The sequence below is a fragment of the Papio anubis genome, chromosome 3, assembly GCF_008728515.1.
Source record: "Papio anubis isolate 15944 chromosome 3, Panubis1.0, whole genome shotgun sequence".
Taxonomy (NCBI): Eukaryota; Metazoa; Chordata; class Mammalia; order Primates; family Cercopithecidae; genus Papio; species Papio anubis.
Window position 1 is genome coordinate 20,969,883 of NC_044978.1, and position 26,385 is coordinate 20,996,267.

At 41.8% G+C, this 26,385-nt stretch overlaps 1 protein-coding gene across 11 annotated transcripts in view; it reads right to left on the minus strand.

The window, feature by feature from the left end:
• PALLD (palladin, cytoskeletal associated protein) overlaps positions 1–26,385 on the minus strand; it is a 431,565-nt gene that overhangs the window by 285,748 nt on the left and 119,432 nt on the right. The window contains exon 1 of one of the 11 annotated variants that reach the window (XM_009207837.4): positions 12,662–12,986. The exons of 8 other annotated variants lie outside the window; for them this stretch is intronic. The gene's annotated coding sequence lies outside the window, so the exon portion shown is untranslated. Of the gene's footprint in view, positions 1–4,475; positions 4,547–12,661; positions 13,633–26,385 lie in introns of those variants that run through there. 2 more of the 11 variants (XM_017959199.3, XM_017959198.3) reach the window with 2 other exon arrangements.

Consider the following 26,385-nt stretch of genomic DNA (forward strand, 5'->3'; position numbering starts at 1 on the left):
ATGATGGGACAGAACAGGTGGTTACTTGACAGTAAAACATAGACGCTACAAGCTACCTTACTTGTTTATTGGGTGGATTCAGTGATACGATCTGTCTAACCCCTTGGGACAAGATCAGTCCTCAACAAATGTTTGAAAGATATCAACATCCGGCCAGGCACAGTGGCTCACGCCTGTAATCCCAGCACTTTGGGAGGCCGAGGCGGGAGGATCAGTTGAGGTCAGGAGTTCGAGACCAGCCTGGCCAACATGTTGAAACCCCATCTCTACTAGAAATACAAAAATTAGCCAGGTGTGGTGGCAGGCGCCTGTAATCCCAGCTACTTGGGAGGCTGAGGCAGGAGAATCACTTGAACCCGGGAGGCGGAGGTTGCAGAGAGCCAAGATCGCACCACTGCCCTCCAGCCTGGATGACAAGAGTGAGACTCCATTAAAAAAAAAAAAAAAAAAGATTTCAACATCCAAAGAGTTCCTCTTCATCACTGGAAGCAAATGGGACTCATTACCAAACCATTTTTCTCTTTGGAGGCACCAAGTGGTTTTGAAAGAAGAACGGACTCCAAGAAGCACGGGTTCCGGAGTCAGGCACACCAGCATTAGTACCCTGGCTCTGTCATTTCCTCCATGAATGAATTTTCACAAACTACTTAGCCTCTCTGAGCTTCAGTTTCCTAACCAGGAAGTAGGGATATTAACAGACCTTATGTCCTGGGATTATTAAAGGAGAAAAAAAATGTTAAGAGACTTTTGATCAGGGCTCAGTAAAGGCCAACTGCTATTATTAAACAGACGATCTTTAAGAGAAACTAAAATGTAGAACTGTGCTTATATTTCGCAGTTTTTGCTAGGTCACCTGCGATCATAAATGGGAGTTCACTGGAGCTGTCACTCGAATGCTTCAGACACTCTTAACCAGCCTGCTTTCCTAAAAGTGTTCATTAACAGAGGGAAATTTTGCTTTTTTAGCAGATAAAGTTTCAAAGTACATTGGCAGGAGGTGTTGGGCGCCTTGATTAATGGCTGGGTAGATGCTTATATTGGTAGTAATTACTAACACATGTGTATTGGAAGTCACACATGGCACAGAGCACACTTCGTGTTATGATAAACAGCAAGATCTTAAACAGGGACATTTTGGCTAGCTGGCTGTTAACATTGCAAAGTCAGTTCCTAGACTTCAAGTTCCTTGTAACTGAAATATCGAAACCAAAAGAAAGAAAAACTCCAAATTGCTTCCTGTGTATTATCCTCAAGTCAGACAATGCAATCCAGGTATGAATTCCACCCGAAAGCAATACTTCCACTGTGGTTAGCAAACCAGACTGCTTTTCCCTTTTAGTTTAACTTGATCTAATTAAGGATAGGGTGTAGAATTTTGCCATAATGCTCTCAGATCCTTTAACAAGTCGTCCAACATTTGTATCATTACATAACTCGCCAAGTTATAACCCAACAGGCAACTGTTTCTTTCAGCACAATGTAAGCCTTCCTATATAGAGAACATTCTAAGGCTCTACAGCTGGTCTCTAACAAGGCTCCAAACACCCTTTTCCCTCCAGCTCCAAATACTTTGCTGTCTTCTCAAAGAGCTTTCACATCTGCTAACAATAAGGCAAAGTATACACCTGACAATCACTCAGGAGACTTATGTTTGGGAATTTCTCTTCAGATTGTCACAAGATAGTAGAGACCAAGGTACAGGAAAAGCACAGTTTCTTCGCACTGTGTTGGGATTTGCTGCCAGCATATGTTATTGTGTCCTGCCCTGCTATCACAAGTTAGATTTGCTTCTGAAAAAGTGCAGGAAGAGTCAAGCCTATTGAGTAGAAGATGCCTGCCAGGCGTGGTGGCTCACATCTGTAATCCCAGCACTTTGGGAGACCGAGGTGGGTGGATCACTTGAGGTCAGGAGTTCAAGACCAGCCTGGCCAACATGGCAAAAACTTATCTCTATTAAAAATACAAAAATTAGCTGGGCATGGTGGCGGGTGCCTATAATCCCAGCTACTCGGGAGGCTGAGGCAGAAGAATCGCTTGAACTCAGGAGGCAGAGGTTGCAGTGAGCTGAGATCGCGCCACTTCACTCCAGCCTGGGCGAAACAGTGAAACTCTGTCTCAAAAATAAATAAATAAATAAATAAAAATAAAAAAGAAGATTCCTGTACTTGGAAAAGGGAACAGAGAAGAGACAGTGAGTGGAACGTGTCTACCAAGACTGGGAGTTCGGCTGCGTCCCAACTCAATTTTCAACCATTCTGTTAGTCTGCTTTGAGTCTAAAAACTTTTTTCATCAGGGCTCCACTTGTTCCTTGATAAAACACACATAAGAGAATCCAGCCAGAGATCACTTGCAGATTTTGTGATCCTGAAAGACCAAGGGATGTGTAGGTAGCAGGGCTGTGTTTATAATCTAAGGAACACACAATCCCTAAGTGCCCTGAGAGTAGACGGCAGGCACCAGGTGAAACCATCCTGGCTGTGCTCCTTATGGGTGAAAGGAGAAGACACAACTCATGAAAAGGAATCAGTGCAGCGCCTGTGTATTGTGCACGCCCAGTCAACACTCATTGTGCCTGCCCATTCCCTAGTCATCTATCTGCCCTCCCGGAGTATCTGGTTTTTCAGGAACAATAGATTGTAAACTTAGTTTAGTAGGACTGCAAGAACCACCATGCCTCTCTGGGGAAACTGGCTGTGAAGCTTTTCCTCAGAGCAGTTTGTAAATGTTGCCCAGCTGGGGTGCACGGGATTAGAAAGTTCCCCAGACAAAGTCTTCAGATTCTCTCTCATGAGTCAGGTTTCAGATCCATTTTACAGCTGCATCTGGAAAGGCCTTAGGGAGACGGGCTTTCTGATCTGCAACAGCCGAGGCTGACATAATCAGGGGTGAGAGTGTATCTAAGACCCAAGTGGGAAGTCAAAGCAGAGTACTCAAAAGAGGGGAGTTCAACCAGTCAGCAAAACTGAAGAGGACAAAAACAGGACTGAACCAGGGTTGGTGGCAGGCTCTGAGCACCACAGTCCTGGGTCTAGGGTCATCAGGGAGCCCTCTGAGCTACTGTCTGGATCAGGAGGTTTCTGTGGCTGGTTTTTATGTGCCAGCTTTGTCTCGGGGCAAAGGTAGATCTGTAGTATTTAAAGGGCCTGGCCTAGACAGCACAGTTTAGGAGAGGGTTTATTCAAGTATGGCCTGCAGAGATTTACTCAAAACCCTCTGCTGTGCTTATTAAAACACAGATCCCAGGGCTCCACTCAGACTTAAGCAATCAGTATGTCTTAGAGCCAGGGCCCTACAATCTCTATTTTTTTGTTTGCTTGTTTTTGAGATGGAGTCTTGCTCTGTCACCCAGGCTGGAGTGCAGTGGCGCAATCCTGGTTCACTACAAGCTCTGCCTCCCGGGTTCACGACATTCCCCTGCCTCAGCCTCCCGAGTAGCTGGGACTACAGGTACATGCTGCCACGCCCGGCTAATATTTTGTATTTTTAGTAGAGATGGGGTTTCACCGTGTTAGCTAGGATGGTCTCGATCTCCTGACCTCGTGATCTGCCCGCCTCAGCCTCCCAAAGTGCTGGGATTACAGGCGTGAGCCACCGCGCCTGGCCTGGAATCTCTATTTTTCAAAGGCACCCTACCCAAGTCACACATGGAATTTTTAGGAATTCTAATATTTTGAAAACCTGCTGAAATACAGGAAAGTTCAAGGAATTTAAAGACAGGAAACATGAGTTCTAATCTTGGCTGTGTGACCTTAACCTCACTGACCCTTAATTTCTTCATCTGTAAACTGGGGTAATGTAATATCATTGTAAGTGTAGCTTACGCTAATGGAGATAAGTGGTTTATAAATGCAAATGTTCATAATTATCACATTTCTGAGCCAAAGGAAAATCTTGGAGACTCCCACCATCATACCCAAGTTAGGTCTGAGTGTGGTCAGTTATCTCTGAATCTACCCATGTAACGATCCTTAGCTGCATGCCTCTTGGAAGGCTCTCTGGTGATCTCTAATTTTATCCAGAACTTACAACCCTGTGTGAGTGCCTTGTGTGTACTGGGAGATGGACTACGGGCTTTATCCAATCCTGGAGCCATGAAGGAGAAGTGTTTTGAGGGGCCAGAAGTCTCAGGGGTGAATTCCAGGGACTTTTAATGTGCTAAGCTACTTGAGACAGTAGCTGGGGTTAAGAATTAAGAGGTGGAAGAATAGGATTAGAGTCCCAAATGAGTTGATGAATTGGAGTAGTAGTCAGGAACAAAGGGAAAAAAGCTCAATCGGAACAGTTCTGGATGCTGCATGGAGGAAACGATCATTATCACAAACACAGGCTAAGCAGTGTCCAGCCAAATGAGGATAATACACTGAACATGAGCCAATGAGGCCCGGCTATCTCCTGAAACATGAGCGTGAAAGTTGGCCGCACCAACTGAAGCACAGTTTGAAGGAACTGTGAGGTCATCGTCACTTTCTCGTACCTTCATGAGACTTCTTTGTCCACTTCTGGACTTCACAGTTTGAGAGGCACGGAGCACTTGTATATAGTTCAACAGATAGAAATAAAGATGATGAAATTGTTGGAGAACAAGAACTGTGAGAAAAAGCAAAAAGATCTGGTATTATTTAACCTAAAAGACAGGCAAGCTAAGGGAAGACTTAACTTTTCTCGGCCATGAATTAAAGTTGAGTGGCAGGCTGGGTGCGGTGGCTCACGCCTGTAATCCCAGCACTTTGGGAGGCCAAGGTGGGTGGATCACGAGGTCAGGAGATTGAGAGCATCTTGGCTAACATGGTGAAACCCGTCTCTACTAAAAAACACAAAAAATTAGCTGGGCGTGGTGGTGGGCGCCTGTAGTCTCCGCTCCTTGGGAGGCTGAGGCAGGAGAATGGTGTGAACCTGGGAGCTGGAGCTTGCAGTGAGCCAAGATCGTGCCACTGCACTCCAGCCTGGGCAATAGAGCGAGACTTCATCTAAAAAAAACAAAAATGAGTGGCCAATAGTTCTTTGTAGCCTATTGAGGAGTGAACAGGTTTAAGTTCAGTGGAAAAGAAGTATGTTAAGTAGTTAAGTAAAAGAAAACATTTCTTATGATTCGCAGTCAGAGTCTAATCAGGCTGTTGTGGCAAGGGCAAAACTCCTTTCCAAACTTTTACCAAGGGGCCACACCAGACTGGAGGATGCGGATACAATAACATGCCCAGTTTAAACTATTTTGGCAATAATACTGACTGCATTTGGAATCAGCTCCAGCTCTGGCCTACAGCTATAATTGTGGGCAGTAAATTAATTTATCTGGGCCTCAGTTTCCTCATCTAAAAAATAAAGGCAACTGACCAATGACTTCCATGGTTTTCACAGTTTTGAAAATTCACATTCTGTGATATTCGGAAGTAATATAGAGGCTGTATTTTACATGCTAAAATTTATTTCCAGTGAAAGGAAAAACAATAGACATCCTGGGGAAACTGGCATTTGATCTAGGCTTGATGGGCTGATGTCATGGGCTGGGAAAACTGGGGAGAGCTACAAGATCCTTATGGGGAAGTATCTGCTTCCGAGAGAAAGGTGGAGAAGAGAATGTAGGATCTTCCAAAGAGGAATGTGTGGAGTGAGAGAGGAACGAGAAGGGTCAGCAAGCCACCCAGGAATAAGGACAGGAAAAGGAGAGGAGACGGTGGAGTTTAATCGGGGTAAGCTGATTGCTATGGTCTGGATGTTTATGCCCCCCCACCCCCAAATTCATATGGTATTTAGGAAGTGGGGCCTTCTGGGAGGTGATTAGGTTATGAGGGTAGAGCCTCATGAATGGGATTAGTGCCCCTATAAAACAGGCCCAGGGGAGCTCGTTAGTTCCTCCAATATGTGAGATCACAGCAAGAAGGCGCCATCTATGAACCAGAAAGTGGGCCCTCACCAAACACTGAATCTACCAGCACCTTCACTTTGGACTTTTCAGCCTTCAGAACTGTGAGCAATAAACTTCTGTTGTTTATAGCGTATCCAGTTTATGGTACTTCATTATAGCCGCCAGAATGAACTAAACTATGGATTAAGATGAAGCTTTAGCTAAGGAACTAAGCCAACGACCTGCTCTAGACTCAGAACAGCTGAGGAGACCCCCTTGAAGGCCTGCCAGATCAACTGCAAACTGAAACCAAGAGGACTGGGGCTGTACTCAGGTAGGACAGGGCCCCAGTTCTTCAGAGCCCTGAAGGTCTGAAAGCACAGCTTTGTGGTGAGACAGACTTGGTTTCCGTTTTGCCTCTGTTACTTAGTAGCCATGTGATCTCGGGCAAGATGCTTATCTTTGTTAGAACATAGTTTCCAGATAATAAAATAGGGGTAATATATCTACTTCATAATATTTTTGTGAGGATTAAAGGTGATTATGTGCCTGACACATAGTAAGTGAGGATAAACTGCTGTGATTCTGATTTTGGCTTGGGAATGGAATTAAGGCAGAATAAAAAGAAACATCTGTGACCTTGTGGTTTATAGAAAAGCCTGAAATTGGACTCCTATTAATAATGATGCAAACTGTTACATAGCATGCTCATCTATGTTCCCCCATTTGATCCTCAGATTTTTTTTTTTTTTTTTAAGATGGATTCTCACTCTGTTACTTAGGCTGGAGTGCAGAGGGGTAATCTTGGCTTACTGCCACCTCTACCTCCCAGGTTCAAGCGATTCTCCTGTCTCAGCCAACCGGGTAGCTGGGATTACAGGTACTCACCACCATGCCTGACTAATTTTTGTATTTTTAGTACAGATGGGTTTTCACCATGTTGGCCAGTCTAGTCTCAAACTCCTGACTGCAAGTGATCCACCTGCCTTAGCCTCCCAAAGTGCTAGGATTACAGGCATGAGCCACCATGCCTGGCTAATCCTCAGAAATATTTAACTTTGAAATGGCTATTGTTAGCCCATTTCACAGATAAGAAATCGAGACCCAGAGTAGGAAATGCCTTGTCCAAGCTCAGTAAGTTGTAGAGTTGTGATAATTACTGATAATTACTTGTCTTCTGATCTCAGTCACTGCTTTTCTTTTTTTTAATAAAAAGTAACATCTATTTCATGGGAGTGACATAGGAAGAACATGGAGACAGGTTAGTTTTTAAAATTATAACCAGGTTAGCTGAGCAATGTGAGACTGAACTTGCAACTTGATGTGCTTGCTGGTAGTTGTCTACTGGTAGTCCCTTGTTCTAGAAAGGTTACTAGACGCTAACTGGTACACCAGCCTGCTGAGACCTGAGCTGAGAGAGAAGGGAAGACTGGAGTGGGGCTCCCAGGCACCCTCGTCAGGGCAAAGCCCCTTTCATTCCGATTCTGCCACGAATCCCAATACAAGCAAAGTAAGTCTAGATCAGCACAGCTTTCTGCTTGTCACACCTGCTGAGTAAACAGGATTCTGCCATTTCTATCTTTAAACAGAAACATTACCACTGATTTATAGTCATCACCCTCTCTAGGAGTCCTTAATAAACTTTAAGATCATTACTGAGTCACTTAGCTCTTTTTTTCCTCTTCACAGAGTTACCAGTTTTCTGATCTCTCTTACAGAATTCTTTCTAACCAACAAAGCATGCTTGTGACTCTCCTCTCCTACTTCAGATATTGATCTCAGGGCTGAACATTCACATCCAGTGAGGCAAGACTCACTGCTTCCGAGTCCAAGAGATGGATCACCCTGCTGAGCACTGGCCCCGTAGCTCCTCGTTTCCTTCTCATTCCCAAATGCCCTTGGACACTCTCTGGGGCTCTTTTCTGCACTAGGACTGTAAGAAAAGGGCTGATATTTTCTTTTCAAAATAGTTTAGATAGAGTCCTTCTAGAAGCAAGGAATATGACTAAATGATTTCTTAAAGTCCCTTCCAGCCGGTGATTCATCAGACACAGAATTTTAAGCTGGAATGGCCTCTAATTTTCTGGGCCAAATGTCTCATTTTTGCAAATGAGGAGAGTGAGTTCTATAGAGGTTGAGAATTGTGGGGGCTGCTTGCTACAGTGGACAGATCATGAGATTTGAAGTTAGAAGTTCTGGGTTTTTTTGTTTATCTTCTGGGACAGAGTCTCATTCTGTCACTCAGGCTGGAGCACAGTGGCACAACAGTAGTTTACTGCAGCCTCGAATTTCTGGGCTCAAGCGATCTTCTCGCCTCTGCCTCCTAGGCAGCTAGGACTATAGGTACACACCACCACACTGGGCTAATTTTATTTTTTGCAGGGATGGGGTCTCACTATGTTGCCCAGGCTGGTGCTGAACTCCTGGCCTCAAGTGATCTCCCTGCCTTGGCCTCTCAAAATATTGCGATCACAGGCAGATGCCTATGAGCTACCGTGTCTGGCAGAAGTTCTGAGTTTGAGGTCAAACTCTATCACTCACATGCTTTGTGACCTTGAGCAAGTCAGTAACCTCTAGAGCTCCAGTTTCCATACTTGTAGAATGGAAATAACGCCACCTGCCCCACCTGCTTCCAAATGTGGTTCTGATGATCACATGTCATATTTAGGAAGGAAATGATCCAACATAATAGTGTTTTATCAATGCTGCATTATTAAATAGCTGGTTCAAGGTCACATAGTGGCAAAACCAGGATCCTCAATTCCAATGTAGTTTGATTTCCATCATACAATGTTGCCTTCTTGACATTTTTCCAATTCCATAAGATTTTCTCATCAGGTACAAACTAATTTGGTCTCCACATGTTTTCCTTTAAATCCCTGGACACACACACAGACTCAAACTGTAGGAATCCAGGCTGGCTCAGATGGATCACAGACCAGCAACTATGAAGGGTTGGTGGGAAGATCTCATGCAGCCTTCCATTACATCACAGTCATGGCCCTCAGACCCTGGGTTGATGGCTGCCAAGGGACTGGGCATGCTCACAAGCACGCTTTCCATGGCACTTCTCTAGCTAGTGTCATAACACCAAATTGCAAGTTGGAGCTGGCTCTTTGATAGCTTGTAATGGACTATTAGGCTATGGCATATGCCTTGAGGATTGAAATAGGATGAACCTGAGCCACAGAGTGAAGTGATAATAGATACTTTAAGTTCATGCTGGACAGAGATTTGGGAACCTGTTCAGTGGTAATAGGTGGTTTACTGTGCCAGTTTGTGGTAGCCCACATAGGAGAGGCAGGAGATGGCTGCTTAGTCTCACAAATGAAGTGTTGCACCCAAGTGTTGTGTTCCCATGGACCACTAATGAGAAGGAGCCCCTGGTCTCTGAGCCATATCATCACCATTCTGGCATTAGAAAAGATCGACCATGCTTTATTTGGCCCCATTATTCATCATAGGGTATACTGAACCCTTAGGAGGTTGAGCAAAACCATCTCTCCCAGTCAACAAGCGACATGGATGCACTGCCAGTGCTGATATGCTGTGGCCCTGGGGTACCCTGGGACAGATTGGCCCTTGTCTCTTTCGTAACTGATGGCTTCCCAAGCTTGACATGAGAAAGAAACCTTCTTTCAGTTATTGGAGAGAATTGGGTCTCTTCTCTGGCAATGGTATTGGCCCTTGAAGAGAACAACAGATAAATCCTACGTTTTCCTGTTTTCTTTAAACATAAAAAGTTTTTCAAACTTTCAGAAATAATGGGGAGGTCAAGCATATAATAAATAGGGAGTACAGCTCTTCGCTCAGAGCAATAAAAAAAGAAAAAAAGGGAAAAAACACTGAGAGCTAGTTCAGCCAACAATTTCCATGTTTAAAAAAAAAGTTCAAGTTGGAGCCATGTGGTCTCAATAAAGTAGTAAAATATATTTTCTTTACCCTATACTTCATATGCCCATAACCTTCCTTTTAAATCATCTCTAACCAGCCCCAAATCACTCTGACCGCAAATCATTTGGTGGCTTTGGTCTCCAGGCAATGGAATGTGCTGGAGTAGACGGGGAGTCGCTACCAAGTGTGCTCTGAGGGAGCCTCCACTCCCTTCGCTCAGGCACACAGACCCCAGCAAAGCCTTGAAAAGGTTCCGCACTGAGATAGCACATGACATCATAGCCCAATCATTCAGGAAAAAAACTGCAAGGCTGCAGAATAGCACAACATGCCACAAACCACAGTGGGCAGATAAAGTCGAAGAACAGCTTTTCTTATGAAAACATTCACAAATACCACAGGCAGCTGGCAGAGGCACGTTTAATTACATTTACAGAAAAACCACTGTATCCATTAGCCCCACCATCTTTGGGGCCAACCAACAAATGGTAAGGTCACTGAAGCCCGTCCTGGAAATGGAAAAGCCAGGAGAGCTCTAAGTTTATGTCATTACATTTTATAATATGTGTTACAATGAGAAATGACCCAACTGTAAAATCATTTCATAGGCTTTGAAAGGACGTCGAAGTGAACCCGACCTCAACCATAACCTATCTTTAAATGTATAGCTGAAGATTAGGTGCAGCCCAAGGTGTGAGAAATGAATTATTCAATCCATGATTAATTTAAGAGACACCGAGCTTGTTCTGGGCATAAACAAAGCTCATGCGACTGCCATCTGCCATCACATCACAGGACCCAGTCTTGTCTTCTGCAAGTGCCATTGGAGCTTTTGTTTATTTATTATTATTTTTTTAAAGAAACTGCTCAAAGAGCTAAGTATACAGACTTTGAAGTGATGGTAAATGTATTGGATGTGCCTTTAGGCATCTCAGAGAAACAAAGTTCAACATACATTGGCAAAGTACGATTAAAGCTTGATGGAAAAAATTGTCCAAATAAAAATGTTATTTTAGAGAGTAAACATCATCTTACAATAATTGCTTAAGTGGGAGTTTTAAAGAAAACTCTGCAGAACCTTCCATGAGACAAGAGGGATGTGCCTAAAAAGTCTCCTGTAGTTTCTAATTTTAGCCCTAGCGAGCAATCATTGCTATTTCTAGTCTGTGATTTCATTTAAATGAAGGGAGACTTTCAATAGCAAAAAGAAAAGAAAAAAGACTCAGCAAAACCATACGACTCAGCAAAACCATACAACAAATAAACAACAAATGTAAACACTATAGTGATCAAAGTAGGTCTCTTTCCTAAAGGAACAATGAAAAATTATGTAATAGCTATAGACACTCATGTCTACTAGCTATGATCTTTTCAGAAACATGTTATGTTATAGCTTCCTAAGGTATCTGGCAACAATCTTTTCCATCAGACACCCAAGGATAACTTTCCATTTCAGTTGGGGGTGGGTAAGCTCAAATGCATGCTCATAACATCTTCATGTAACCTCTATAACAACCGTGGGGGGAAATGTAAGAGTCTTGGGTTACTGAAAATAACCTGTTTGCCATTATATGGGCAATTATAAGCTGGAACTTGCTTTTTTAAAATTGCTGGGTTCAGCAGAGATTTCCCATGGATTTATCGGCAACAGAAATAAACAAGCATTCCATTGAGCTCCACTTGGAAGTGTGAGAAGGGCTGATAGAAAGTCTTCTTCATCATTTGGACAGGAATTCAATTAAACCTACTAGGATGTTAAATTACATTCCAATATCCTGATGATTTTCTTAATCATCAGAAAGCTGAAAACATGCGGGTCCTTGGAGGACAGCCCCCTTCTCAGAGGGCCTCCCCCGCTGCCCCTCTCCTCACATTCCATCACCCCTTTCCTTGTCAGTAGCCTACCTGCCGGTGAAGCAAAAGGTGACTTCAGCATCCTGGGGGTGTTCAGGTGCCAGGGTCTCTATGCTTGTAATGCAAATAGGTTAGAGGAACTCTCTCTGTACAAGTCATGCTGTTACTTCTGGATTAAATAATTTCAGGAACTCACCAACATTGAATATTTATAAAAGTGTCAGCAATGCTTGCTATAAAAACTAATGGAGAATGTCAGTTTTTCAGTCTTTCCATGGTAGAGGAGTCATCAGGAATGCATTCTTCCCTATTGTATTCTGCCTGCCACTTGTTCCCTAAGAACCACAGCCAACTGAATGCTAACAACAGGGACCCCGTCCAAAGGGAGAGAAGGAGAACCGGGAAAGTAGCATTGGATTTTGTTAGACAAAGAACTGCAATCAAGTGAAACCCAAGAAAACAAACAAGCAAACAATTTTGAGGCAACTGAAGAGCAACAGGTGTGAAAACGCCCAGATTTCTCATGGGAAAAATCACCAAAACCTTGTGAGAAAGAAACAAAGCGTTTCCAGCTAGACCTCATTGAGCAACTGAGCAGCTCTTAGGCTGTCAGAAATTGATTGCTTTGTGAAAGTTTCCTTCTATTTCAACCGAGGATGGAGCCGATTACAAAGTAATTAGAAAAAATACAAACACATTGGGCTCAAACCGCTGCAGGCAAGTTAAACACATGAACGAGAAACTTCTCTGAAAGTATCAATTTTTTTTAATGAAAAAAAAAAAAGGTGAGGGGGGTAGGAAAGATTATTCAACCTCACGCCTTTCTCCCTTCCCCCACCCCAACTCTAACAACAGAAAAGTCCCGCGGAGCAGGACCCGCCCCCGCCAACCCCCAAAGACGAGTCTGAAGAAGGGATTAGGAAAACCGTGATGGAACACGGTATTCTGAGTCCACTACAAGTAAACACCCCAAACATTACTCTTCGCATGAGTACTTGCATGCCACTGCCTGGAAACGCTGCAAAGCTTTATTTCCTGCATGTTTACATAGATTTAATGCTGCTACTTACCAGTTGGGCACAAAACACCGTCTGCCCCCACTCCCAAACAAGCTCCTCTTGGGGGTCTTTCAGATCTCGCTTATTCCCAGCTTGCAACTTCTGGGCTCTGAATGCGATCTAGTTTGCAGAATGCAACGGAGAAAATTAACCGGCAGCCGCGCTGCCGAAAGGCCGGCCCCTGGCCGGCTGCGCTTGAGACGTGTCCTGGGCCCCGCCGGCTCCCGGGAAGCCTCCTGGCGGCGCAGCGGCCACGACTCAGGCTCGGTGAGAGGCCACCCGTCTGCAGCGCGCGAGTGCGCCGCGTCTCGCCGAGGGGCGCGTGTGCGCGGAGTGTGTCAGAGAGCCGGGCTGCTGGGGAGGGGGAGAGGGTGTGTCCTAGGGAGGAATGCTGCTAATGTCCAGAAATAACTCCCCTCACTCCTTGCCCTTATCGCACTTAGGACGGCTTTTGCATTGCCCAGGGGCGGGGAGATTGCAAGAAGGTAACAGGCAAGTTCCACCCGCGATTTCTAAAGCCACTCCCCATTCAGCCGTGGTTTGAGGCATTCCCTAAAGACCTCTGTTCGTTTCGGAAACGTTGCAGCTCTCAAGGGGGAAATCCAAGAGGCAGCTAGTAATGAATTTGTATTACTGATAAAAGAAAACCAACGTCCAGCTTGGGGTGCCTTCTATAGCCTTCCACGCAAGGTAACTTTCAGTTGTACTCTCCATCTCCGTTACCTCTTGTGAGTTAAATTGCTCCTCTGATGCCGCCTTACTGCAAAGCCATAAATTAATTACCCCATTACAAATAAAGCCCCTAGGAAAAGGAATGCCAAGAATAAATCTGGTCTTTGTTCTTTTTTATGTTGAACAAGTCTGCCATTAATCAAGTCTTTCCACCAATGTCTAGGGAACAGACCCAAGGTTGCAACTCATTGAGGGATGAACATGTGTACGTCTGGTTGTCCTGCAGTCTTTCTCTGAGGCATTATGTCATAGTGACTCAGTTACCACACAGACGGATATTAGGGAGAAACAATAGGAGAAACAAAACCAACCATTTAATAAAGACCTATCTGTTGCCAACTCTAAACCCACTGGCAGACAGTGCTTAATTTTTACACAATTTTAAGGATTATTTCACTACTTCCATCCTCCGGTCCCAGAACTGCTTGTCATTGGCCAGTCTGAGAAAGAGACCACAAACTGTTTGAAAATTTAGGGAAGAAACTCAAAAAGGACCCATGAAGCTATTAATTTTAATGGAGCCTATGAAATATCAAAGATGTGACAGATTTTTGAATTAGAAACCATATCAAAAAGTGTGTTCTGGAAATAGAATCATATTGAGAGGTCGATAATAGAGAGAGTGCAAACATTATTTTTTAAGTGAAAATAAAATGTTAAAAGCGTTCAGTGTCTATATCTTTAGTTCATATTTATTATCCTGAGGAAGTGGTGAGTCATGAAATACTGAATTTTTTTCTTCCTTATTAAATTTTCCCCTCTTTGGGAATCAATGTAAAGTTAATAAGGATGAGGTTACTTTTCAGAATGAAAATATTCTGGGGTTGGCAGGTTCAGTCCCTTCTTGTATGTCATTAGATCTTTTTATTTTTTTTCCTGTACACTTCAGTTGTAAAATTTTATTAGGGTCATTGAATAACAAGAGCCGAATACTTCTGTTCATCTGAAAGGCATCACAGTGAAGCAGGGTGGCCCTGTTTGGTGAGTCTTGCTAAGACACATTTCAGGTCCTTACCAGCTTTCTCATCTCCAGCAAGGGTTGTTAGAAAGATCTTTCCTCTGTGAGTTAGGAAGGACATTTTATTAATTAAAATGCCTGGGTGAAAGTAGAAGGAAACATTTGGAAGGTTTCCGTATATGATCACCATGAGCTCAGAAATCTGAGGCAGCCCCTCCAACTACTTTCGCTAAACCTGTGAATGTTTTAGAAGTCTGAAATTTCGTCGAAACACCCAACATATATAAATGTCTTAGACAGAGAGGACACTCCTTTTAGTGGTCCTGCTTGCTTGTGGGGACGAAACTGAAGGGTAGATGAAGTTTCTGCTGTTCTTCCACACAAGGAGGCTATCTTTTGGGTGGCAGCTATTAGTGGTGTCAAATGTTACGGAAAACTCTGCCTTTTGTTTCTGCGATGTGCCTGCCCATTTGCTTGTGCTCCAAATGAGAACTATCCGAATGTTACACGTTTTGTGGCGTTTTGGGGTCAGGAGAGGTAGTGGTGACGGTGATTTTTGATGGTGATCTGCCCCACCCAGGAAGGGATGGGAGGGCGGGGGAGCTTGTTGAAAATGCAGATTCCCCTGATCCCTACTCAGAACTACTGAATGACAATCTTTGGGAGCTGACATCAGCTGTTTTTTTTCTTTTGATAATTTAATGTTTTGAATAAGTAGTATATTTATATAAATTTATATAAAAGTCCATGCACCACAGTCTCCTTTCTACTGCTCTTCCCCATATGCCCAGTCCATGCATCTCCCTCCAGGTAACCACTGATAATAGTTTTCTCCGTAGACTTCCAGGTTTCTTTTGGCCTAAATACATTCTTACTCTTTTTCTTTATTTCTTAAAAATACTATAGGCAGGACCAGGCGCAGGGGCTCACATCTGTAATCCCAACACTTTGGGAGGCTGAGGCAGGCGGATCACCTGAGGTCAGGAGTTCGAGACCAGCCTGGCCAGCATGGTGAAACCCCGTCTCTACTAAAAATACAAAAATCAGTTGGGCATGGCAGCGGGCGCCTGTAATCTCAGCTACTGGGGAGGCTGAGGCAGGAGAATTGCTTGAATCCAACAGGCAGAGGTTGCAGTGAGCCAAGATCACGTCATTGCACTCCAGCCTGGGCGACAAGAGTGAAACTCCGTCTCTCAAAAAAAAAAAAAAAAAAAATTACTATAGGCAGAACAATAACTTGGCTTCGCCTTACTTCTTCACTTAAATATATATACACTTTATAGTCCTTTCCACATTGTATGTTCATTAATTCATTTGTTTGGAAACAAACACCTGTTGAAGACCTACTTCATGCCACGGACTATTGTGTATGTTGGTGACACAGGAGGGGACAAGCTGATAAAAGTTTCTGTCCCTTGGTATTTATATCTGGGGTAGGGGGCACATTAGGCAGAAAATAAACAAACTAAACAAGAGAATTCTGTGTTGAGTTAGGACATAATAAGAGCAGTTGAACACACTGAGCAAGAGAATGGACATTGGGGATATCGGGGGAATTTTAATTTAGAACGGAGCGGCCGGGGGGGGCTTTCTTGAGACAGTAACGTGTGAGCAAAGACTTGATCATGGTAAGGGAGTAAGTGAGCATTGGGATTATTTGGAGAGTACGGTGATCCAGGCAGAAGAGTCTAGTGCAAAGGTCTTAAGGAGGCACCATGCCTAGCACATTTGAGGAACAGCAAAGGGGACAATGTGGCTGAAACAGAGAAAGTGAGATGTAGAATGTCATATGAAGTCAGAGAGACAGGACAGCCAGATGGTGTAGGACCATGTAAACCAGAGTTAAGTATTTTAGGATTTACCCTCAGAGCAACAGACAGTCATTGGAGGGTCTTGAAAAGAAGACAGACATGATGAGACTTACATGCATATCAGTGCAGAGTAAACATGCTTATGTTTAATGCGGCATAGCATTCCCTTGGATAAATGCATCACAATTTATTCAATCAGAATCCCACTGATAGACATTTGACTTGTTTCCAATCTTTTGCTATTAAACAATGTCACAAATGTCCACACATGACATTTTACACTTGTGCAAGTATATCTACAGTATTAATTCCCACAAGTGGGATTACTGGATTTTACATTTCAAATTTTGATAAATACAGCCAAGTTGCCTTTCAAAGGGCTGAACCAATTTACACTTCCACTAGCAATGTTAAATAGTACTTGTTTCCCCACGGCCTTGCCAGCAAAATGTGCAATCAAACTTCTGGGTGTTTGCCAATCTGATAGGTGAAAGGTGATGTCTCAAGATAGTTTTGACTTGCATTTCTCTGATTTTGAGTAGGTTGAGCAAGTTTTTTATACATTTAAGAGCCAATTCTATTTCCTCTGTTGCGGCCTTATTGTTTATATACTATTCCCATATTTTATTGGGTTCTGGGTCTTGTTCTTCAGAGTTCTTGAAACTCCATGTATGTTAAGGAGATTATCCCTTTGCGTTAGGAGCTTCAGACTGTTTTCTCATTTTGCCATTTGTCTTCTGACTTGGCTCATGATATCTCATGACGTTCAAAAAAATTTCCAATTTTTATTTAATTGAATTTATCAATTTTTAAATGAGTCATAGATAGGCCTATCTTATCCTATGTGCTCTTTGATTTTATTTTTGATATTTAGATATTTAGTCCATATATATCTATATATCTATATATGTATGTTGGAGACAGGGTCTCACTGTGTTACCCAGGCTGGAGTCCAATTGTATAATCTTGGCTCACTGCAACCACTGCCTCCCAGGTTCAAGCGATTCTCCTGCCTCAGCCTCCCAAGTATCTGGAACTACAGGTGCATGCCACCACGCCTGGCTAACTTTTGCCTTTTTGGTAGAAATGGGTTTTTGCCATGTTGGCCAGGCTGGTCTCGAACTCCTGACCTCAGGTGATCCACCCGCTTCAGCCTTCCAAAGTGCTGGGATTACAGGCATGAGCCACCATGCTTGGCCAGTTCATTTATATTTTATCCTGGTTTAGTGTATAAGGTATTAAGGGATGGATTTTACTTTATTATTAATGATCCAGTTGCCCCACTACCACTTTCAAAAAGAATAATTTTTTAAATGTTAGTTGTTAAAAAACACATAAAATGTACCATCTCAATCATTTTTAAGTGTACAGTTCTGTAGTGTTAAGTGTGTTCACGTTGTTGTACAAAAGATCTCCAGAACTTTTCATCTTGCAAAATGGAAATGCTATACCATTGAACAACTTTCTATTTCTCTCTCCTCCAAGCCCCTGACAACCACTATTCTTTTCCATGCTTATATGAATTTGACTACTTTAAATACTTCATATAAATTAAATCATGCAGTATTTGTCTTTTTGTGACTGCTTTATTTCACTTGGCGTAATATCCTCAAAGGCTCATCCATGCTGTGGCATGTGGCAGGATTTTCTTCTTTTTAAGGCTGAATAATATTCCACTGTATGTCTATACCACAGTATTTTTTTTTTTTTTTTTTTTTTGGAGGCAGGGTCTTACTCTGTTACCCAGGCTGGAATGCAGTGCTATAACTTTGGCTCACTGTAGCCTCAATCTCCAGGGCTCCAGTGATCCTCCCACCTCAGCCTCCCAAGTAGCAGGGACTACAGGTGTGTGCCACCATACTCGGTTAATTTTTGTAGTTTTAGTTGAGGCAGGGGTCTTGCCAAGTTTCCCAGGCTGGTCTCTTATCTCCTGGGCTGAAGCAATCCACCTGCCTCTGCTTCCTACAGTGCTTGGATTACAGGGATGAGCCACGGTGCCTGGCCACCACTTTTTCTTTATCTGTTAGTCCGACAGTAGATGTTTGGGTTGCCCACACCTCTTTGCTATTGCGAATAATGCTGCTATGAACGTGGATGAGCAAATATCTCTTTGAGATCCTGCTTTCATTTCTTTTGGCTATGTACCCAGAAGTGAGACTGATTTTGATAGTGGCTGCACCATTTTACATTTCCACCAATAGTGCACATGAGTTCCAATTTCTCCACACCCTTGCCTACACTTGTTAACTTTCTGTGTTCTTCATTGTAGCCATCTTAATGGGTGTTAGGTGATATCTCATTGTGGTTTTGATTTTCTCTTCTCTAGTAATTAGTGATGTTTCGCATCTTTCCATATGCTTGTTGGCCATGTAAATTTCGTCTTTGGAGGAATGTCTATTCAAGTCCTTTGCCCATTTAAAAATCAGGTTTTTTTTTGTTGTTGTTGTTGTTGTTGAGTTGTAGGAGTTCTCTCTCTCTTTCTCTCTCTATATACAGAAAATACCCTATTTACAATAGTAATAACAAAGATAAAATACCTATGAATAAACTTAATATATGTCCAAGACACATATGAAAAAAACTGTAAAACATTCCCAAAGGACACAAAATAAGATTTGAACAGATAGAAAGATCTACCGTTTTCTTGGCTAGAAAGACTTGATGACATAAATAAGTCAACTTTCTCTATGTTAATTAATTAAATTTCTCTCTCTCTCTCTCTCTCTCTACATATATATATATATTCCCCCCCCCCAGATATTAACCCCTTATTGGATATGTGATTTGCAATTATTTTCTTCTGTAACATAGGCTGACCTTTCACTCTGTTGATTGTGTCCTTTGATATACAGAAGTTTTTAAGTTTGATATAGGCCCATTTGTCTATTTTTGCTTCTGTTGCCTGTGCTTTGCCTCACCACCACTACTTCATGATAATAATCTTTTACCCTGTTTTGAGATGCTATTATCATCATCTATTAAATTCCTGTGTATAGTTGAGTCTATGGACATTACATTTCTATTTCCTTGGTTGATTTTTTTAGTTTGGATGCTGCCACCATACCAATTAATTATCAATGCTTTTAATATTTACTTAATATCTAATATCTAATCACTTCTATTATAAGTTTAATATCATTTCTCATTGCTCTTCTCTCAGTTTCCCAGTTTTCTTATTATTTTTCCATATAAACTTCAGAGTAAACAATAATAGAAACTCATATTCCTATTTGTATCATCAGAATTAAATTTAAATAATTAACATAGAGAAAGTTGACTGCTTTATGTTATCGAGTCTTTCTAGCCAAGAAAAAGGTAGATCTTTCTATCTGTTCAAATCTTATTCTGTGTCCTTTGGGAATGTTTTACAGTTTTTTTCATGTGTCTTGGACATGTATTAAGTTTATTCATAGGTATTTTATCTTTGTTATTACTATTGTAAATGGGGTATTTTCTCTCATTACATCTTCTAGCTGGATATAATCAACTAATTACAATGTATTCATTGTGTGCCATTCTATCTTACTCATATTGTTTATAAATATTTCCCAATTTTCTTGTATTTCTAACTATATAATGTAATCTAAAAATAAAGATTAACCATCTGCTCTCCAATGTTTATACTTTCAGTTTTTCTGTTCAAATTTCATTATCTATTAGGTCTAGTGCAATGTTAAATAACAGTAGTAAGAGTGGGCATTCTTGTCTTATTTTTTATTTTAATGGAAATGGCTTCAGTGATTACCCATTGCCCAGTGATTCAGGGCATGATGTAGGCTTTGGGCTGAGAATGATCTATTTTATTATACTAAGAAAATAATAATTTGTTCTTAGAAACCTTTTATTTGGGAGGGGGATGTGGTGGATCAAGTGTGATTATTGACTTTTGTCCAAATACTCTTTTTGGTATCTTTGGAAATGGTCATATTTTTTTTCTCCGTAGAGCTATTAATTTAATGGAATATAATAAATTTCTTGGCCATGAATTATTCTTGCATTCCTACAACAAGCTCCATTTGGTCATGGTAATTATGTTTTAAATGTGCTAGTAAATGCTGTTTGCCAGTATTGATATTGATAACTGAGATTTTGATAACAATTTTTTGTTTTATTGCATTGTGACAAAAAATATTATTTGTAATGTTTGTATCCTTTGGAATTTATTGACTTTCTTTGTGGGCCTAACCTATGGTCAATTTTCATATATGTTTCCTGGCCACTTGAAAAAATGATATTAGATAATATGGAGATATTTTCAGGATACAGAGTTTGTTTCAGAATAACATATCTTATTATTTATGTCTTTTCTGAACTTAAGATATGTTGACTTATTTATTATGGACTGAGTTTTCATTTCTGTCTATTTCTTCTTTCATCTTCTGTAACTCCTGCTTTACACAGTGGCTACTGTGTTGTTTAATATATATTCATAATTGCTGTAGCCTCATTTTGAGTTTCACTATTTAGCATTACAAAGTGCCCCTTTTCTTACTATATTAATTTCTGGCCTGAATTCCACTTCACCTGAGAGTAAGATCATAACCTTGCTTTTTCAGTTCCCTTTCCCTGGTATGCCTTTCCTTATTTGTTCACACTTAGGCTTTCTGAACTACTTCGATCTATGTGTGTCTGTCTTGTACAGGGCTTCCATCTGTTAGGCAGTTCGCCACCTCCATCCTCACCTACCCAGTCCCTGCATCTGCAATTGCTAAACCCACAGAGATAGCTTTCTACCATTGCTCTTCAGAGCAAGTCCTGAGTCTTCAGGGAAATATTTTTTCTCTGGTGCTTTGTGAGATGCCAACACATGGTTTGCTTATGTGAGCATTAAAGTGATTATTTCGTGAACCACGTGTTTGTATTTGTAACTCAGGCTTATAATTAAAGTATTATTTCAGGAATCCCTATTATTTCTATAATAGAGTAGCTTGAACAACTACTTCCAGATTCGGGTTTAGTGGTGATACAAATAATACCTCGGGCAGCCTGACACGTGATCTCTTTGGATCCTTCCAGTAGTACTATGAGTTTGGCACAGCAGGTATCCCCATTAAACAGATGGTAGAGACTGAGGTAAGGTTTCCAAAAAAGTGTATTTCCTCATGGTTTCTTACAAAAGTATATAGACAATTTAGCTTTCAGGTGTACAATAGAAAGGCCTTGACGTAGATATTTTCTAAGGCTCAAAGGACAGAGTGTCAATTAAATAATAAGTACATCGATAGTGGGCTTAACTCTCCTATGACAACATTAATGCTGTTGAAACACTGAGGGTTTACTTAGGGAGGCTATGGAATCTGCGTCTCTGGGGAAACTTGAAAAATAAAAAGGATCCTCATTTCTTTGGAACAGCTTGAGTGTGGTCTTGCCCCAAGGCACGGGTGACTGGATAACCTCCAGTGTCCCCTTCCTCTGGAATGCTTCAAAGAACATCTCAGGGGGTCTCGGTCATTCATTTTCTAACTTAGGCACCGGAAGTATGATCTGTCAGGAGATTGTTATCAACGATATTCAGATTTAAAAGCATAAAGTGGTTATGTAACAAGATGCTACCTAATGGAGAAATTTAAGAAAGGACCTGATTACAGCATAATAATGCTACTTCTCTTTTGGGCTTAGGGACAGGGAGATTGCAATCAACTTCAAATTCCCTCATGCTAAAGAAAACATGCGCGTTTCCACATTTCTTCTGGACTGAAAGAAAAAAGGGGGAAATACATGGAAATACTTCACATTGAGACGCTTAAGGATAATGTTTTTCTCTAACCAGAAATCCCCAGGTTGTCCTGAAACTCAACATCTGAATCATGCCGACTGGTGAGAGACATTGTTTGAGCAAGACTGGAATTCTGAACATTCTTCAAGGCTTCATAAAAATCCCAAAATGATAGACCAGTGCTTATGTTGTGGTCATGCAAAGAAAAGCCCCCTTGTGATTCGGGATTGAGTTTGTTCTTTTTATATTTATAGTATCTACACTGAAGGAATGTAGAATTTGGCATGGGGAGGAGGATGGGGAAAGTGAGGAATGGAGACCAGATTTTGTCTGCCTGTGAGGGGCTGTGTATGTGTGTGTTTTGACCTAGAGCCTATGGAATAGGGGAGAGGGAGTATTTGATAGTTTTGTTCATTTGTTTTTAAAGCAGAACCTTCTTCAGGTCTCTGGTGCGAGGAGTGACTGGAAGAATTTTTTACTTTCCTTGTTAGCAGCACCATCTGTTTACAATGAAAGCTTGGCTTCCACTTTTGGTGCAAATAAAAACCCTAGGGTGCCCATATAACTCAAACAGATGGAGCATGTGTTCACAGACCTGAAGAATCAGGTCTTTTGCGTGCAAAGGACTTTTACGGTAGATTTACACAGCATCGTATCCCTACATAAATTCAGAAGGAAGCTTCTGAGAAGCAAAGGTGGGCCATAGGCCACTGGAATTCACAGCTTGCTTATCTGCCACCTAACGAAGTGACGGACCCCTTGGGTCACACCTACCAAGAGAGAGGTTGGCAAATGGCAAAAGGTCCATTTAGTAAAATTCCTTTCACCACCTATGGGATTTATATACATTTGGGAGAGGGACTTATATACCAAAACAAGGAAATACAGAAATATAGGCATATGGTCTTTAAAAATTCCAGATAGAAAGGCATATTTCCATAAACAGCAAAGGTTAAAGTAAGCAAATGAGAAAAATTTCTAGGACTGACTATCAAGACTGGGGTGGTGGAAGGAGTAAGGAGCTGAAAATAGGAGCAGGGCGCCTTTTCTCTCACCCTGGTTTGTGTTGTGTAGCGGCCCAAGCAGAAGTTCCATAGATCCTCACTTGTGGGCTAGGGATTTTTACCCTCTCCCCAGAAATAAACTCTAGGTAAGGATTTGTAAGACAATGGCAACAGTGAATAGACTGTACATCTGGAAAAGTTTTGGTAGTGATGAGAGAAGTTTTACATAATATAATTTGCATGCCATAGATCAATCAAGTGTTCATTCATTGTTTATTGAGTCTTCCCTCAGCTAGGTTGTCTGGTGGAAGCCCAGGCTGAACTTTCAGAGGCTTATCAATGACTAGGGAAGAGAAAAATAACACAAAGCAAACTTATAGTTATTTGAGACAATTGGAAAATAATTAAATATGCATCTGCTAGTCTGGAATTGCAGTTTTCAAGTTGTGTGCATCAGATCAAATGGGTCTTGTCAAAATGTGGATTGCCAGGCCTCACTTGGATTCAGAGGGCCAGCACAGGCCCTCTGTATTTGAAACAAGTGTTCTCAGCTACTCGATGAAAATGAACTTCAAAGCCTACTTTGAGAATCACTAATTTAGAATGTTACTTTATTTTTTTTAAAAGTGGGGAAAGTAACATTTGTTACTTTTACTACTCATAGTTTTTGCATATACTGTGTCGTTTAATTTTGAGGTAGAGACCCATGGTTTAGCCAGAAGTTTAGTCAGGGTCTGCATCTAAAGTCTAGGATCTTCCCTTGACAAGCATGCTGCTGTCTTTTCCCAAAAGGACAGAAAGTCAGGGCGTGTGAGGCTGGCCACATGGACTAGGGTGCCATGTGTTTGTCCCCTGGCTTGTTCCTTAAGCCAGCCTCTGCATGGTTCCCAAAGTTATCTATCAAATGCAAATCTGACTGTGGCATAATATTATACTTTATTACCCTGTGATGTATTTTTTTCACTGAGCACTGTAATTTGGACATCTTTTTGGTTGAGTTCCCTGGTTTTTTGCCCGATGAAAAATAATAATAATAATAATTATTATTATTATTGAGACGGAGTCTCAGTCTATCACCCAGGCTACAGTGCAGTGGTGCGATCTCGTCTCACTGCAACCTCTGCCTCCCAGGTTCAAGTGATTCTCCTACCTCAGCCTCCTGAGAAGCTGCGATTACAGGTGCATGCCACCACGCCTGGGTAATTTTTGTATTTTTAGTAGTGACGGGGTTTCACCATGTTGGACAGGCTGGTCTTGAACTCCTGACCTCGTGATCCACCTGCCTCGGCCTCCCAAAGTGCTGGGATTACAGGAGTGAGCCACTGTGCCCAGCCCGATAATTTTTTGTTGAAATACCATTAAAGCAACACAAAATTAAGTATCATTAATCAAGCCCATTAATTACATTTTTAGCATGGGGCTGGGGTGGTTCATGGCTTGGAGTCAGCTGATTTTGCTCTGTTCCATGTCAGCAGGTTGTGCATTTGCCCACTAGTCTTAAACATTTACATCGTGAGTCAGGAAAATGCATGGACCAATTTGCACAAATTCAACACTACTATTGGAAGAGCTTAAAGTGCAGACTTTACTGACCACTGGCTGGGAGAACTATATTTTTCATTGGGGATAACCATTCTAGTGACAGTTAAATCTGATGTTTCAGAAAACCTTCAGGAGACTAGGTTTGGGGTGGATCCACACTGATGAATTTCATCCTTTTAAGGAATTCACTAGCAATAAGAAGATACAGAAGTGTCAGTCCAACCCTCAAACATTGTGCATGTAAGATAACCTGGAACTCGTCATCAATACAGACTCCCCCATCACTGTCTTCCTCCAGCTGTTAAGGATCCATAGATCTGAGTTGGTTCTACTGAAAGATTTCCCACCACAGTATAAGAAACAATTGATCGCCAAACTTCTCTAACTACGGTTATCAGCCCAACCTGAGTCACAATTCTTTCCAGACCAGGCAACCAAAGAGCCCCCTAACTGGCTATTCCCACAACAGCAGTGACATCATCTTCATGTGCAGGTTGGATAGCTCAGTTCCCCGTTTAAAACAGCTAAGTGGCTGCCCATTTCAGTTAGATTAAAAGCAAAAGTCACTTAAGTGTCAACCAAATGACCTGACTGCTGCTTCCTTCTCCAGCTCCTGCCAGCTCCCTTCCACATTCCAGCCCACTGGGTTTCATTCAGCTCCTGATCCATATCAACCCCTTTCACACTTAGATGGCCTTTGCACCAGTTCCTATCCTTCCTCCAAGTCACCAAGTTATCTCGCTTCAGAAACTCTTCCTCCTTAGGCTCTGCTTTCCTACTGCTTATCAAAGACGTATGTGTCTTTGTAAAAAGTGGATCTCCTGCTGAAAGGTGGCCTCCGTGAGCATGTTCCTATCCAAGCTCAGTGCCTGATACAGACCTGGCCCATCATGGAGACTCAGAAAAGATGGAGCCATCAGGCCTCGTCATGGCTCGGCATCCACATCCTTTAAAACTACACATCACATGTTAAACAGCCAGACCTGATGGGTTGAGCGTGATAGCAATTATCACTGCCTTCTAGAAGCCTGAAAGTGAATCTAAGAGAAAGGATCCATGTGGAAGAAAAAATGTACTGTACTGGGATTTATATGGACCTAACTGATGATGCCAGTGAGGAGCTGAGCAGGAGGGAAGCTTGCGAATAAGTAAATACATATTTGATAGCAGTCAGTATTTTTCTTGGAAGGACTCATTCCTGTGGCTGGGCAGCGGTGACAGGTGGCATTTCTGATCCCTGATGTCATCTAAGAGCTTCAGACTGTGATGGAATAAGTACAGCCTCTATGCTATGCACAGCCACCCTACTTGAAAGTGATTTCTGCATTTCCTCCTAATACTTGATTATAACTGATCTTTCAAAGCCCTTTCTTTTTGTACAATGAAAGGGGTTAAATAGAGACTAAGATGGGTGTGTAACAAAAATTTTTTAGATAACTTGATGCGTTATTCTGGTGGTTTACCTGTAAGAGTATGGCCCTTACAACCCTAGAAAGTCAGCAGCTGGAGATGATCGTGCCCAAAGCTTCTCTACCCAGATCCTCCCCGAAGTTGAGAGGAATTGGCACAGAGAAGATTTACATGAGAGAGTCTGTGCTATCTCCAGGAACATAGCATGGAGTCTGAATATATAATAAAACCACAGAAATCTATAAGTCTTTGTAAATGCCAAATTATATGATTATTACATATAACTACATTGTTATTTCATTCACTAATCTCAGTTATCATCTGAGGCAGATATGAGCTCCTTTCTAAAGAAAAGGAAACTGAGGCTTAGAGTATAAGCGACTTGGTTGAGATCATCCAGTTAATAAACTAATCAGAGGTGCTAGGACTGGAAGCTACCTCTCACTTTGTAGCGGCCTCTTATTCCACTTCTCTGTTCTCATTGGTGTTACTTTATTTTCTTTCCTAAGAAAAATACAGAACTCTACTGATGATTTCTTTGCAAAGCAATAGCAGGGACTTTA